Source organism: Lontra canadensis, unplaced genomic scaffold (assembly GCF_010015895.1).
Source record: "Lontra canadensis isolate GAN:19392208 unplaced genomic scaffold, GSC_riverotter_1.0 scaffold24, whole genome shotgun sequence".
Lineage (NCBI taxonomy): Eukaryota > Metazoa > Chordata > Mammalia > Carnivora > Mustelidae > Lontra > Lontra canadensis.
Genome location: NW_022631018.1, coordinates 20,861,633 through 20,877,829, shown reverse-complemented (window position 1 = coordinate 20,877,829; position 16,197 = coordinate 20,861,633). Strand labels below are relative to the sequence as shown.

Sequence of the window (16,197 nt, the reverse complement as noted above, 5' to 3'; positions counted from 1 at the left end):
CCATGTGCACTAGAGAAGAATGTGTATTCTGTTGCTTTGGGATGAAATGTTCTGAATATATCTGTGATGTCCATCTGGTCCAGTGTGTCATTTAAGGCCTTTATTTCCTTGTTGATCTTTTGCTTGGATGATCTGTCCATTTCAGTGAGGGGGGTGTTAAAGTCCCCTACTATTATTGTATTATTGTCGATGTGTTTCTTTGATTTTGTTATTAATTGGCTTATATAGTTGGCTGCTCCCATGTTAGGGACATAGATATTTAAAATTGTTAGATCTTCTTGTTGGACACACCCTTTAGGTATGATATAGTGTCTTTCCTCGTCTCTTGTTATAATCTCTGGCTTAAAATCTAACTTGTCTGATATAAGGATTGCCACCCCAGCTTTCTTTTGATGTCCATTAGCATGGTAAATGGATTTCCACCCCCTCACTTTAAATCTGGAAGTGTCTTTGGGTCTATAATGAGTGTCTTGTAGACAGCATATTGATGGGTTTTGGTTTTTTATCCATTCTGATACCCTGTGTCTTTTGATTGGGGCATTTAGTCCACTTACATTCAGGGTAGCTATTGAAAGATAAGAATCTAGTGCCATTGTATTGCCTGTAAGGTGACTGTTACTGTATATTATCTCTGTTCCTTTTTGGTCTACTACTTTTAGCCTCTCTCTTTGCTTAGCGGACCCCTTTCAATATTTCCTGTAGGGCTGGTTTAGTGTTTACACATTCTTTTAGTTTTTGTTTGCCCTGGAAGCTTTTTATCTCTCCTTCTATTTTCAATGACAGCCTAGCTGGATATAGTATTCTTGGCTGCATGTTTTTCTCATTTAGTGCTCTGAATATATCATGCCCGTTCTTTCTGGCCTGCCAGGTCTCTGTGGATAAGTCTGCTGCCAATCTAATATTTTTACCATTGTATGTTACAGACTTCTTGTCCCGGGCTGCTTTCAGGATTTTCTCTTTGTCTGTGAGACTTGTAGTTTTACTATTAGATGAAGGGATGTGGACCTGTTCTTATTGATTTTGAGGGGGGTTCTATGCACCTCCTGTATTTTGATACTTGTTCCCTTTGCCATATTAGGGAAATTCTCTACAATAATTCGCTCCAATATACCTTCTGTTCCCCTCTCTCTTTCTTCTTCTTCTGGAATCCCAATTATTCTAATGTTGTTTTGTCTTATGGTATCACTTATCTCTCGAATTCTCCCCTCATGGTCCAGTAGTTGTTTTTCTCTCTTTTGCTCAGCTTCTTTATTCTCAGTCATTTTGTCTTCTATATCACTAATTCTCTCTTCTGCCTCATTTATCCTAGCAGTAAGAGCCTCCAACTTTGATTGTACCTCATTAATAGCTTTTTTTCATTTCATATTGGTTAGTTTTTAGTTCTTTTATTTCTCCAGAAAGAGCTTTTATTTCTCCAGATATGGTTTCTCTAATATCTTCCATGCCTTTTTTGAGCCCAGCTAGCACCTTGAGAATCGTCATTCTGAACTCTAGATCTGACATATTACCAATGTCCGTATTGATTAGGTCCCTAGCCTTCGGTACTGCCTCTTGCTTTTTTTTTTTTTTTTTAATTTATTTATTTGACAGACAGATCAGAGATAGAGGAGGAAGTAGGCTCCCTGCTGTGCAGAGATCCCTATGTGGGGCTGGATCCCAGGACCCTGGGAGGCTTTAACCCACTGAGCCACCCAGGCGCCCCTCATGTTCTTTTTTTTTTTTTTTTTTTTTTTTTTTTGTGGTGAGTTTTTCCATCTTGTCATTTTATCCAGATAAGAATATATGAATAAGAGAATATAATACTATAAGGGTGGAAAAGACTCCAGAAAAATGTACACTAACCAAATCAGAAGAGACCCCAAATTGGGGGGAGAAGAAAAGAAGAAAAGGAGGGGTAAAAAGAAGTTTAAAGAAAAAAAAAATTTAGTTTATATAAATATATATATATACATAAAAATAAAAAAAAACTTTTATATATATATATATATATATATATATATATATATATGGATAAACATGTTGAAGGGATGGAATATGAGTGTAAAGATGAAAAATTTTTTAAAAAATCTAAAAAAGGAATTGATAAGTTGGCTCAAAAAGAAAGAAAAAGAAAGTGGAGAGAATTTGGTCAGGCTTGGGACTTGAACAAAGCACTGTGCAACTTTTTTTTAAGAAAGGTATTGTTAAGATAAAGTAGTTAAAAAATGTTAAAAGAGGAAAGAGAAAAGTTAAAAATTAGAATAGGAAAAAATTAAAATTAAAATTAAAAAAATTAATTATCTTTGCAAGACCAAAGAATCATGGGGAGAAAGCCATGAATTCCATGCTTTGCTTTCTCCTCCTCTGGAATCCACTCTTCTGCTTAATCAGTGAGCTTGGTCTTAGCTGGATGTTCTTGCTGATCTTCTGCAGGGAGGGCCTGTTGCCCTGATTCTCAAATGTCTTTGCCGGAGGCAGAACCACAACACCCTTGCCAGGGGCCAGGCTAAGCAATCTGTTCGGGTTCGCTCTCTGGAACTTTTGTTCCCTGAGCACTTTCCGTAGAGCTCTGGAGGACGGGAATGAAGATGGCCGGTCTATGGCCGGAGGAGCTAAGAGCCTGGTGCCCCGCTCCTCAGTGCACCCTTGGAGAAAAGCCATCATTCCCTCACGTCCCCCTGGACTCCAGCTGCACTCAGGCTCACCCAGCCTGTGACCAAGCATTTCTATCTCTGGTGCACGGCCCCATTTGGAGTCTCCAAACCCAGCAGATTCCTACTGGTCTGCTCTTCCAGTGGATGAAGGTGGATCTCCCCAGATCTGCCATTTGTGGGGTCCCTGCTTAAAGAGCAGTGGCCTGATTGTACCGTGGGTCACAGTTTAAGGTAGCCCCAAGCTGATAGCTCATTCCTCGGCTCCATCTCTGCAGCCAGCCTCCCCGCTCTGATACCTGGCAGCTCTGGGACACTCAGACACCCCTGGTCCTTCTGTGACCCCGCAGGACCTAAGACCAGACTGTCCCCGTGAGGGCTCCACCCCCACTAGCCTCTGGAGCAACATCCCTCAGTGGAGCAGACTTCTAAAAGTTCAAATTTTGTGCTCCATTGCTCCACCGCTTGCCAGGAGTTTGCCCCTCCCACCACGGTCTATCTTCCCATCACTTCAGATTTATTTCTCCACACGTCCTACCTTTCAGAAAGCAGTCAATTTTCTGTTTCTAGAACTGTTGATATTCTCTTCAATCTCCTGTTGGGTTTGTAGGTGTTCCCAATGGTTTGATAACTATCTAACTTAACTCCTGCGACCTGATGTCATCTCAGTCTGCCAGTCTTCCACCATCTTGACTCCTCCTCCTCTGTGCGAATTATTTTTCATGGGATTTCTTCAGGACTTCCTTTCTGGCTCAGGCATTCCTTTTCCTTGGTTTGGGGTTTGCCTGCTCAGCCTGCCATGTTCATCTGAAGTCAATATGACTTTCCTTTGTAATTCTAGTTTTAATTATGCTTATTAAGTGGTCAGAATCAGTTTCTCAGGCCTTCTCCCATAGAGCACCTCCCCACCATATCCCCCAACCTCAAGAGCTTTTCCCTCTATTTCCTATTTAGAAATCCAGAAAGAGATAACCTCACAGAATTTTATTCTATATCAAGAAAAAACAAGGGCACCTGGGTGGCTCAGTTGTTTGGGTGTCTGACTCTTGATTTAGGTTCAGGTCATGATCTCAGGGTCGTGGGATCAAGCCCCATGATAGACTCCACACTCAGTGGGGAGTCTGCTTGAGATTCTCTCTCCCTCTCCCCCTCCCCCCTTTTTCTCTCTCTCTCAAATAAATAAATAAATAAATATTAACAAAAAAAAGATGGAAAGTCTTGATTTGCTTAGGAGGCCTGAGTTAGCCCTCTGAAGACTCCTTTAATGTATAGAAGAGATCCAGAAATTCACAAGCCCCATGGTGTGGGAGGTAGGAGGTAAAGAAAGTAATTGAGTTGAGCCATTGGACTTTTATGGTATGGCACAGGATGAGGAGACTTATGAAAAGGATCCTGGCACTGGGGAGCTGGACCCAGGGGGCTGAAATGGAGAGGGGTATACTGGATAGAGTCCAAGTGGGCCTTAGGGAACCAACGTGAATATTGATTTAACCACCTAAGAGAAAGAAAGTATATGTTCATTAATAATACCTGCAAAAGGGAGGCCAGAAATTGGTCCCATACAGAAGACCTAGTAATCAAAACAGGACTTATCTATGGATTGTGGATCCTATTTGTGGATCTTAGAATCTCTCTCCCCAGTATCTTTGAGGCTTGAAACCCCTCCCTGATGTGCTTAGATGCTCCTAGAGGAAAGCCAGGGGGATGGAAAGCAAGTGGAAAGAGGAGCACCAGAATCCCCAAAGAGACTGAATTATCTTGGAGAGACTATTTGGCTCTAGAACTCTGAGATACCATTAAATACTGAATTTGAGTTTTTCTTGGTCCTGCTGGATGAAGGGCTTGGGACTAGATCAATTTTAGAAATTAAAGAAATTACTTTTTTTATTTGAAAAATATAATGTTCAATCATTTACTCTGCCAAATCATTGTCTGAATTTCAGAGTGTTTATCTCCCCTCTTAGACAGTGAACATACCATGAGCAAACCTGTTTTTTTTTTGTTTGTTTGCTTGTTTTTTTTTGAAGATTTTATTTATTTGACAGAGAGAGAGATCACAAGTAGAGAGAGAGAGAGGAGGAAGCAGGCTCCCTGCCTAGCAGAGAGCCTGATGTGGGACTTGATCCGAGGACCCTGAGATCATGACCTGAGCTGAAGGCAGAGGCTTAACCCGCTGAGCCACCCAGGCAGCCCCACTTGATTGCTTGTTTTAATCCTTAGGGTCAGTAGGCAATCAACACATGTTGAGTTGAGTAAGTAAATGAATGACTATCCAATGCAGAAAGGTCTGAGAGATTTAAAAAGGGACATATCTTGCTGGTTAAGACTGAGACAGACAGGCGTGAAAAATAAAATGAAGACAGACATCTTGTTGAGAAGTGAAGTTTTGAGGTGAATAGTTAGAATCTGCAAATATAGAAAATCAAGTTTTTTAAGGTCACTGTGTTGAATTCTATTGAACCTTTAATCTCAAATATCATTAAAAGCAATGTGAGCAAAAAAGAATGCTGGAATCTTCACTTAATGTGTTGCCTGACTCACTATTTATACTTTTATTTGATCTTCAATAAAGCTCTCTTTGTTCTCATACATGAGTAATGGGTTCAAGGTTTTTATTAGTTGTCTTGCTACAGCAGGATCAGTAGCTGAAATTCTTCTTCAACCTGTGGAAGTATAGATTCATTTTTCAATGAGACTCTTATCTTCAGAAAGAGCACATTTCACCAACACAGTCCAAGGTCATGATAACAAGTCTTTCCTATGGTCTAAGAATAAGAGTCTGACTCCTAGCAACTGAGGAACATGCTTTTGATAATTACTTGATAAAAAAAAATATGGCAAAGGAATCTTTATTACAAAAAAAATTGGAACCTTTCAAACAAGAGCTGGGTAAGAAAAAGTAATCTAAGTACAAGTATACTTTGATTTATAGGATATTTAACCCTACGTTTTATAATTCTTTTCCATTTTTCCACCAAGAAAAATAGTAAGTCTGAATGCTACTGTACAACTTTTCTCTACTCCATTCCCAGGGGAAGAAAGCAAAGAGAGGCTCCAAAATACTCAATGGTAACCCAATTTGGGGATAGGGACCTTTTGGTGAGATAAACAAAGGGACTGATGTCCTCTTCTTCCTCCTGATATTTCTAGTTTTTTAATTGCTGCTATAGTATACTCAAGAGGGTCAAGTGAGAGTAAAGTAGGGGCCAAGGGAGGTAAGCAGGGAACTCCTGAGGCTGAGTTTGTATTAAAACTTACATTTAGGGCACCTGGGTGGCTCAGTGGGCTAAGCCTCTGCCTTTGGCTCAGGTAATGATGTCAGGGTCCTGGGATTGAGCCCCGCATCAGGCTCTCTGCTCGGAAGGGAGCCTGCTTCTCCCTCTCTCTCTGCCTGCCTCTCTGTCTACTTATGATCTCTCTCTGTCAAATTAAAAAAAAAAAATCTTAAAAAAAACCCCTTACATTTACAGGTTCAGATTATTGCATTGGCATTTCTGTAAATCACTGATACACACCAGCATGACACACCATCTGTGAGGGTCATTGGCAGCACACGCCTAATTGTGGTCAGAGAACCAGGTTCTAATCATGGCTGAGTGCCCTCTCCTACCCTGGGAAAATTACTTAACCTTGGTTTCCTTATTGGCAAAAGGGGATAGTAAAACCTACTTTCTGGGATTATTGTGAAGATTAAATGAAGTAATATGGAATATAAAATGGAACACAGTATTTGGCATATAGTAAATACTCATCAAATGATAGCAATTATTGCTATTACTGCAGTTCCAAAGTTAGGAGATTGAGGTTAATGTTAATGGCTGCATAGCTAGGAGGAAATTTCATGGCCTGTATATTTTAGACATCTGTTTTCAGTGCTATATACTTAGTGTATCACTTAATTGAACACACAAAAATATATTTAAGATCCTGCTACATACCAGAAGGCAATTTGTAAGGATATTTGATACTTGTTAAACCAACTAATATTCTGTTTTAAGGTTTTTTTTTTTTTCTTACATGCCTCTACTCATCCTTACAGAAATTCTCTGTGGAAGACAAACAGTAGATAAATGGCAAGAACTAGGTCTCCAATTTCTTGCTTGAATTATAGTTCCTGTAAAAAATATAATGTGGGATGTCTTCAGCTTGAGAAGTGGAATATGAAGAGAACTGGCTTTTTTTTAACGTAAGAGAAACAAACAAAATGTGTTCTTTATGTCTGACATTTTCCTATCAACACCATCTCTGTGAGCCTCGATCATATTATTTCACGTACCAACAGGTAATATTCAGTTATATCGACATCATGCTATATATTCATAATATTGAATATTTGGATTATTTGCAGTTTAAGTCTGTTACAAATAGTATTGTTTATTTGAAAGTCTATTGTTTAACTTGTGAACTTTCCAGTTTTGCTTCTGTTGTTGATTGCTAATTTCATCTTGTTGTGGTCGGGAAAATTTGGATGATACCTGTCATTTCGATCTGCTGAGACCTGATTTGTGGCTAACATGTGGTCTACCCTGGAAATTGCGCTGTGTGCACTGGAGAGGGGTGCGAGTGCTCCTGTCGTCAAGTAGAGTGCTCTGTGAGGCCTGTTCCATCTAATTGCTCTATGGTGTGATTCAACACCTCTGTTTCCTTATCTTCTATCTACTTCTGTCTGCTCTTGAGAGTCAAGCATTGACGTCTCCTGCGATTGTAAAGCTGTTTACTTCTCCCCATAATTCTGTCAGTTGTTGCTTCCTGTATTTTGCTGGTCTGTCATTAGGTATATAAATGCTTATAATTGTTATATATTCTTGCTGTGTTGAAACTTTTATTAATATACAGTGCTCTTATTCATCTCTTTTAACCTATGTTGATATAAAGCCTATTTTGTCTAATATCCCAAAGCCACTTTTGCTCTTTTTTGGTTACTATTTGATGAAATATCTTCTTCCATCCTTTCACTTTCAGTCTCTGATTTGGATTTAAAGTAAGTCTCTTGCAGACAGCATATGGTTCGATCACACATTATTTCCTTTCCACCAGTCTCTGTCTTTTGATTGGAGAGTTTAATCTGTTTACTGGTAAGGAGGGACTTACTTCTGTCATTTTGCTGTTTTTTTTCTATAGGCCCTACAGCTTTTTCGTCCCTCATTTCTCACATTACTATCTGCTTTTGTGTTTAAATTTTTTATAGTCAAACATTTAAATTTACTTCTCATTTCCTTTTGTATATATTCTGTAGCTATTTTCTTTGTGGTGACCATGGGGATCACATTTGACATCCTAAAGTTCAAACACTGTAATTTAAATTTATATCAGTTTAACTTCAGTGAAATACAAATTCTGCTCCTTTACAGCTCTGTCACTACCTCTCCTGGTGGTGGGTGTCACAAAATTACATCATTTACATTGTGTGCCCCAAAAGCTAAACTAATAATTCTTTTGAATGCATTAGTCTTATAAATCATATATAAAGCAGCATGTAGAGTTACAAGCCAAAGTTACAGTGACACTAGCTTTTAGATAATAACCTTAAAAAATACACTAGTCTTTTGGGGCGCCTGGGTGGCTCAGTGGGTTAAGCCACTGCCTTCGGCTCAGGTCATGATCTCGGAGTCCTGGGATCGAGCCCCGCATGGGGCTCTCTGCTCAGCAGGGAGCCTGCTTCCTCCTCTCTCTGCCTGCTTGTGATCTCTCTGTCAAATAAATAAATAAAATCTTTAAAAAAAAATACACTAGTCTTTTCTTTTAAGTAATGTGGAACAGGAAAAGTGAAATTACAAACCACCGTTAAAATAATACTAACTTTTATAACTGCCTTTGTATTTAACTTTATGAAGATACTTGTTTCTGCAAATGGCTTGAATTTACTGTCTAGTTTCCTTTCATTTCACCTGGAAGGATTCCTATGAGTATTTCTTATAAGGCAGTTCTAGTTGAAATGAACTCCATCAGATTTTACTTATTTGGAAATGTCTTAATTTCTCCCTCACTTTTGAAGGATAGTTTTGTTTGATACAGGATCCGTGGTTGATGATTTCTCCCCCATGTTGAGCACTTTGAATATATTGAACCATTGTCTTCTCACCTCCAAAATTTCTGACGAAAAAAATCTGCTCATACTTGTATTGTGGATCCCTTGTATGTGGTTAGCTGCTTCTCTTGTGCTGCTTCAAGATTATTGTTTTATCTTTGGCTTTTGAAAGTTTGATTATGATGTGTCCCAGTGTGAGTCTCTTTGAGTTCATCTTATCTGGAGAATGTTGAGCTTCTTAGATATTTATATTCATGTCTTTCCTCAAATTTGGGAAGTTTTCAACCATTGTTTCTTCAGATATTCTCTCTGTCCCTTTCTCTTTCTCTTCTCCTGGAACTCTTACAACGCGTAAATGACCTGCTTGATAGTGGCCCACAGGTCACTTAGGCTATGTTCACTTTTCTTCAATTTTTTTTTTCCTTCTGTTCTTCACATTTGATAATTTCCACCATTCTACCTTCAAGTTTGTGGATTTTCTCCTCCGCCTGCTCAAATATGCCTTTGAATTCTTCTAGTGAATTTATCATTTTAGTTACTGTACTTTTCAGCTCCAGAATTTCTTTTTGACTCCTTTTTATGTTTTCTTTTTCTTTGTTGATAATGTCATTCTGTTCACACCTCATTTTTTTTTTACTTTCTCTACATCTTCCTGTAGTTATTTGAACATATTTATGACAATGGTGGTTTTAATACCTTTTCTAGTAGGTCTTCTGTCAAATCTTTTCCAGGAATGCTTTTTGTTTATTTATTTATTTTTTTTACTTTTAATAAGCATTACTTTTCTGTTTCTTCGTATGCCTAGTGATTTTTTGTTGAAAGCCTAATGTTTGGAGTGCCTGGGTGGCTCAGTTGTTAAGCATCTGCCTTTGGCTCAGGTCGTGATTTCAGAGTACTGGGATCAAGCCCCACATCGGGCTCTCTGCTTGGCCAAAAGCCTGCTTCTCCATCTCCCACTCCCCCTGCTTCTGTTCCCTCCCTCAGGGTGTCTATCTCTGTCAAATAAATAAATAAAATCTTAAAAAAAAAAGAAAAGAAAGAAAGCGAAACATTTGAATCTAATAATGTGATAACCTGGAAATCAGATTTTTCTCCTTTCCCAAGGTTTCAATTATTGTTTTTGTTTATTGCTCTTTATTGTTGCAGACTGTCTTTGTTCCAAGGATCCGCCTTAGGGGCAAACTTAAGATCTTCTCAGGTCTTTCCCGAGCCTGCACCTTTTCTTGGGTGTGAACAGTCACTTTCTAATTTTCCCACATATACAGTTGCTTGTGAATGTCCTAATCTTTATTTATTTTACTGTTGTTGAGAGAGAGAGAGAGAGAGAGAGAGAGAGCAAGCGAGCACGAGCCGGGGGTGGGGGGAGGTAAGGAGGGAGGGCGAAGGGAGAGGGAGAGAGAAAATCTTAAGTAGGCTTCACACCCAGCATAGAGTTTGGTTTGTCTCAAAAAGCATTCTTCTCTGAACATAATCATTTAAGTCCCAGTTGCCTTACAAGCCCTCTGATATTTGGGGTGAGGAGGATCTAAATATTTCAGATTTTTGGGGCTGCTCTCAGTGGGAACATCGTTGGTCTGCTGCAAGCTACTGCATCATAGCCCAAAGTGGAAACTATCACTTTGTGAACTATCATTGAATATTCACTATTTGCCAGGCATTTTGATGGATCCTTACCTATGTTATCTTACATTTTTTCAGCAGTTCTTTGAAATGCTGAAGCTCAGAAGGACTAAGTAACTCACTTGAAATTTTTAAGACATAGAACCAAGGAATCTACCTCCCTGAGCCTCTAGCTCTACTCTTCTCTCATGCTAGGCTCAAAGTGGGACATAATAGCCTGTCTGGTAAGGTTAAAGATTAATGGTCATTTGGTCCAAAATAACATAAAACCGGATATTTGAGATCCTGTATAATAATTTTTAATGGGTAAACTGAGACACCTGATAAATTAGAGAGATCAATAAATCATACTCTTCAAATTTTGAAGGAAATAATTCAGACTTTGAGCTTAAAGGAGCAGCAGATACTCAAAGGAAAAATTCCAGAAAGCTGAAAGGATTAAAAGGCAAGTGGCAAAAGGAAGTTTAAAAAAGAAAAAAATCATAAAAAAAAATCACGTTGAGAAAGATGGTTCCAGTGTTTTAATTAGCAATAATCGCGCCTCAGATAAACCTCATTGGCTATGATACTGCCATTGCACGAAGCTGGTTCCGGTGTTTTAAATGTGAAGCTGGACACCAAGTTCATGAAAAGCAAGGGTGTGTATTGTATAAAAAGGTGAATGGTGACTTAAAGTGTTGAAGTTAATAGTTCATGAGCCGCAAAGTGTTGAAATAATACGTTATTTCAGGTTTTAAAAATTTTTTAAGTGTGTAAATCCCTTTCTATCAATTCTTCCCTCTTCTTCTGTAATGATAAGCAAGAAAAGAACTAGTCTTATTTGCAGTCATGCCTTTTATACTAAGTTCCTCATATACATGTTATCTCACAGCAACCTTTTGAGGTGAGCAAGAAAAATATGGCCCTGAAATTTCTTACTGCTGTTTGCCGTGGAGCAGAACTTAAGATGAGCCAAATCCAGGTGGGTTTAAGATGATAGAAAAATAGAAAACAAGGAGAATAATATATATGTATACCTAGCAAGTGTGACCGGCCCATAGGAGACGCAGCCAGGCTCTTTGTTCACCTGAAGCTGGTCTTAGAGGGAAAGGGCAGAACTGGGAGAAGAGAAGGGCGAGCCCCGTTTGGAAGGAGAGATTTGCACAAGGACTCTGGAGAAGAAAGCAGGTGGAGACTGGGCTGCACTTGGCTCCAGATTTATGAGAGCAGCAAGCCAAAGAAGGTGATCCGAAGTGGCACACCCACTGGGTAGGCTATAAATAAGCACTAAAGTCAGCTGAAGGACCTTATGGGTTTCAACTCAGCCAGACTTATCCAGGCACAAAGCATTTTGTAGCTCTCCTTTAAGAGCCCACCCACTTTTGCTTGGCTTAGAAATAGTGCTCCAGGGCCCCAAAGTCGGGGAGCCTGCAGAGGCAGAAAGCCAGCCTGGGACCTCAGCTCAGATGTCGTGTGAAGGGCCAAGAATCTAGTGAGCGGGCAGGTCTTCTAATTCTGAGTGTGATACGAGAAGCCACCAGGCTTTAGCTGTTCTGGGGCAGGAGGGAGGAGTCAGCAGTGGTTTCCTGGCAGCTCTGTGTGCTGCTGCTTGCCTGGAACCATTCCCAGTTTGAAGCATCTTCATCACATGCATTTGCCTACCCTTGAGGGACTTTTCTAAAATGGAAAGACAGCAAGAATTTAGCTTCCGGTTTCTTTGTGGTGCCCAGAGGGACCTAGCCTGGGCTATCTGATCCTGAGGGAAAGAGCAGAGGAAGAATATCAACATTTGTTGAGTAAGAACTATGGTAGGACATCTTTCTTTTGTCTTCTTAATCCTCCCAACAGCCATTTGCCCATTTGCGGTAGGTCTGAGTTTTCCTGGTTGAGAAAGCCTCGAGTTCCTCAGGAGAAAGAAGTTGTAGTACATGCACATTCATGTTTCCTCTGAGGGCATTTCGCAAGGCATCTTGACTACTTGTTGTGTTTTATATATTGGAACACACCATAATATCATAGCTGTGCACGTCGCCTGTTTGTTTGCTCTTGTCTTACTTAACCTTCAGGACCATCAACCATCACTTATAGACTATATAGTGACAGATTAGATGCCAGCTATGGAATGTAGGCAGACCTTAATGATAACCTGGATAAGCTGGAGTTGGGGTCAGAGAGGGAGGAATTTGGGGTAACTCCTAAGTTTCCTGCTGGGGAAAGAGGAGGGGCATGGAGAGATTAGGTGAGTTTGGTGTTAGACATGTTGAATTTAAGGTTCCTTGATGAATGAATGAATGTCAGCAAGAACAGAGCTATCTTTTTTTCTTTCTGGACTTACTGTATGCTAAGCCCTGTGTTAAAGGGCTTGCATACATTCTCATTTAATTCTCACAAATATATGTCTGGAGGGGCCATGATTAGCCCTATGGGAAAGAGGAGTAAACTGAGGCTTACAGAGGTAACTAAATTGCTCACTTTGCCCAACATGACAGTAAGTAACAAAGCTTAAACTTTGGATGCTAGACTCATTGACAAACAAGTGGTAGTTAACCCGTGAAAATCTATGAGATCTTATGGTAACAACCTGTTCAATGGAGAGGATGGGGAATATGAAAGGCAGAACCCTGGAGAGTAGCAACATGTAAGAAGTGAGCTGCAGAAAAGGAATATTCTCTGAAGACCAGGAGGTCTTCAGAGCAACAGAGGACACCGGGAGAAGAAATTTCAAAAAGAGAATGTTCAGTACTGTTGATAACAGCTGAGACATTTAGCAAAATAAGGTCTAAGAGTATTCATTGAATTTGGCATTTGCAGATTACAGATGTCTTTAGCTAAAGCTGGCTCAGTGGTGTGTGCAATGTTAGTGTCAGTGGTTTAAGGAGCAGATAGCCCCTGTGAAACTGCACTGAGTCCCAACTGAGTATGTTGGACTTCCGGCCTATAATAGGATGGGCACATTACCAGTGTACTACTTGGAAATGTGTTTTAGTCCTACTGTATTTCATTCTTGCAAAATTTCGATATCACTCAATAGGGCTACTGGATGGAGGTAGGAGTCAGCGGAGAGCACTCACCCATGCATGGCAGGAATGGTCCTACAATGCCACTTAGGATTACAAGAGCCAGAAGTGAAAGGGCAAAGGAGAGTTTCTTTCAAGGCTGGCGTAGAGTGTCCTTCTCAGAAACACTACAAGCCAGCGAGCCTGTGGAATTATCTTGCACTTCTCTCTTTTCCCTTGTTTCATCATTAATGAATATATATTGGATTGTGAACCATGAACAGGAATGCATTTCTACCCCCAAAGCACATTATTTGCATGAGGGTGGTATTGTCTTGCTTATGTGTCATGGAACCTGTGACCTGTCACATGTGATTATCATGTCAGCTTATTAACATGTCAGGGAGGGCAACTCCTGGTTTCCACCTCAGAGGGGAAGCTTCTTAGGGTGGGGGCACATTCTGCTAGCCAGATGAGGCACAGTTCTGCCAGCTTCCCATGCCAAGGAAACCCTGGACAGTAATCAATACCAAACCTAACTATGAATGGGACCACCCAAGGGCACATGGCTGTAAACCAAACCTCCTTCCTCCTTCCTACCTTGTTCTGATCTCTTGGCAATTTTCCTTGCTAGTCCCAGCTTTGCTCCCACTTACTTGTGGAAGAATCCAGAAACAGGAGTTATTTTTTAAAAGGGTGGGGCCGAAAGAAGGGTTGGAAAGGCACCCTCAGATGCTGGAAGGGTCATGAGGAAGAGGGTTCAGGTTACTGACATCACCCAGAGCTTCAGATTTTTAATAAATACTGATTGATGGATGGAAGTCAAAGTGAAAGCCAAGGAAAGATCTACACATGTTCAGAGATTTTGAGTTAGAAATGCTCTCCTCCCAACTCTTCCCAAAAGGAAATCACATGGGGAAAGCAAAGTAGTGATTAAGGAACTAAACAGGCCACAGTGTTCTCTGGGGCCTTCTAAGTTCCCAGGCCAGACCTGCTGCCTGCTTGCTGGGACGGGCATATGCTCCCAGCCACAGCTTCCCTTCTCCTGACATCTTTCTGCCAGATGGTAGTTCTTGAATTCTAGAGGTGCTTGGCCCTCCTGGTTCCTGCAACCTGAGCCGAAAGAACTTTGATCCACCAATTTCCCCCTCCCTCCACCCCTCTAGCTAGCAAGGCCTGGCGCCTGGACAGCAAGGAGAGGCCAGGCAGCCACCTTGGGCATTCTGAGAAGGCCTCTCCTGCCCACCTTTATGTGCCCAAAGTAGAGCACCGGCGCTGGTTCTGAGGGTCCCTGAGAGCCTTTTCCGCCTGGCCAGCTTGGCACAAACCCATGCTTTTCACCATTTATTGGGTGACCAGAGCTCTCCAGTCGGTCTTGAATCTCCCTCTAGGGTTATCCGCATAGCTTTCAATTACAATCCAGCAAATCCAGAATCTCAGCAAATTACAAACGTTGTGTAAACACAATCAGGGTGTGGATCCAACCCACTAGTAATTGTTAATAGAAAAAAAAAAAAGGAAAAGAAAAAAAAAAACCTAAAAAGGTCTAAAACAACACCAAACAAGCAATTCTGCCCGGCCTCTGCCTTGGGGATTTATTTGCTTTCCTGGGGACCCTCCCAGAGCTTTCCTCCAGCCCACCCTGCTGTCCGGACTCCCCCCAGTGATTTTGGCTGAGGCTGAGGGACTCTGGGACTTGGCCGCTGCAGCGGAGGCATATGGGGTGCCTGCCTTCTGCAGTGCTGAAGGGCCCCTGGAGCCTTCCGAGCCTTCCTTCCGCTCTCCCGCGCCTCCGCAGGGTTCCAGGAAAAAAACGCTCTGGTCAGTGAAAGGGGGTCCTGCCGCTTGCCTCCAGACCCTGTCCCAACCTGGCTTCTCCCTTTCCCTGGACACCTTGTTAGTCTGACCCTGAATTCGTTTTCGGGCTTGGAAGACGTTCTGCCCACCCATCCCTCCCCAAGGTCCGCAAAGGCCACCCCAATTGCTGGAGGAGGACCCCCAGGCTGGGCCTTGAGAGTCTTGGTGGGAGAGCTGAGGGGCCATGGCTGAGCTCGCCCCGCAGTCAGAGGTATTTGAATTCTCAGCCCCAGCAGCTGAGGGTTTTGGGGAAGTGTGCATAGAAAAATTTATATAACTTACACACAGATACATATTCGGTCGACAAATGTTAAGCAAATGTGTCTGATGTTTTTGTTGAAACAGCGTCGTAGTTAGTATTGGTAGGACTGGTTGACATTATTACACGAATGACAAGTGGATAATGTTAAGGGAGTGCCTGATCCCTCCCGAGAACACGGCGAGTGTGAGTGCAGACCTCCGACTGTGCTTCCGAGGAGGGCCCAGCTCCGACCTCTCCTCCCTGTCGCTGCCTCGCGGCCACTAACCAGACTGCCTGGCGGCCCCGCAGGGACCAGGCCGCTGTCTCCCAAAGGCGGGCTTCCCGGACTGACGGAGACCCTGGGTCTCCAGCGGAAGCGCGGCGCGTCCTGGCGGTGTCCGAAGCCCCTGGTCTCTTCCCCAGACCTTTGTCACAAAGGGCAGTTCGGGCAGCGTCGGGACAAAAAGAAACGTTAAATCCGACTGTCAGCGAGGGTAGAGGAGCAGGGAGAGGCTAGGGCCGGGTGCGGGTCTGAGCGGCGTCCGCGAGCGGGCAGGAGGCTGACCCGGCTGCGGAAACCCGCGGTGCCTCGCTCGGCCTGCAGGGAAGGGAGGGCCCCTCGGCCCTTTCAGCCCAGCCCGTCCGGCGGGACCCCTGGGGAAGACCTCTCCGTGCGATTAAGTCGCGTCCCTTCGAGCCAGCGGGTGGCCCTGCCACGTGTGCGGCTCAGCGGAGGCTCGCGGGCGCGGCGGTGCGGGAGATCCCCGCGGAAGGCGTCCGCCTCGGTGCGGGCCCACCCGGGCGCGCGCCCGCCGCCCAGCAGCATCCCGCTGGCCCTGCCGCTCG

At 42.5% G+C, this 16,197-nt stretch overlaps 1 pseudogene; it reads right to left on the bottom strand.

Annotated features, from left to right (window-relative positions):
- Window positions 1-10,740: 10,740 nt before the first annotated feature.
- Window positions 10,741-10,864, bottom strand: LOC116870897 (annotated as a pseudogene).
- Between the last annotated feature and the right edge of the window lie 5,333 nt (window positions 10,865-16,197).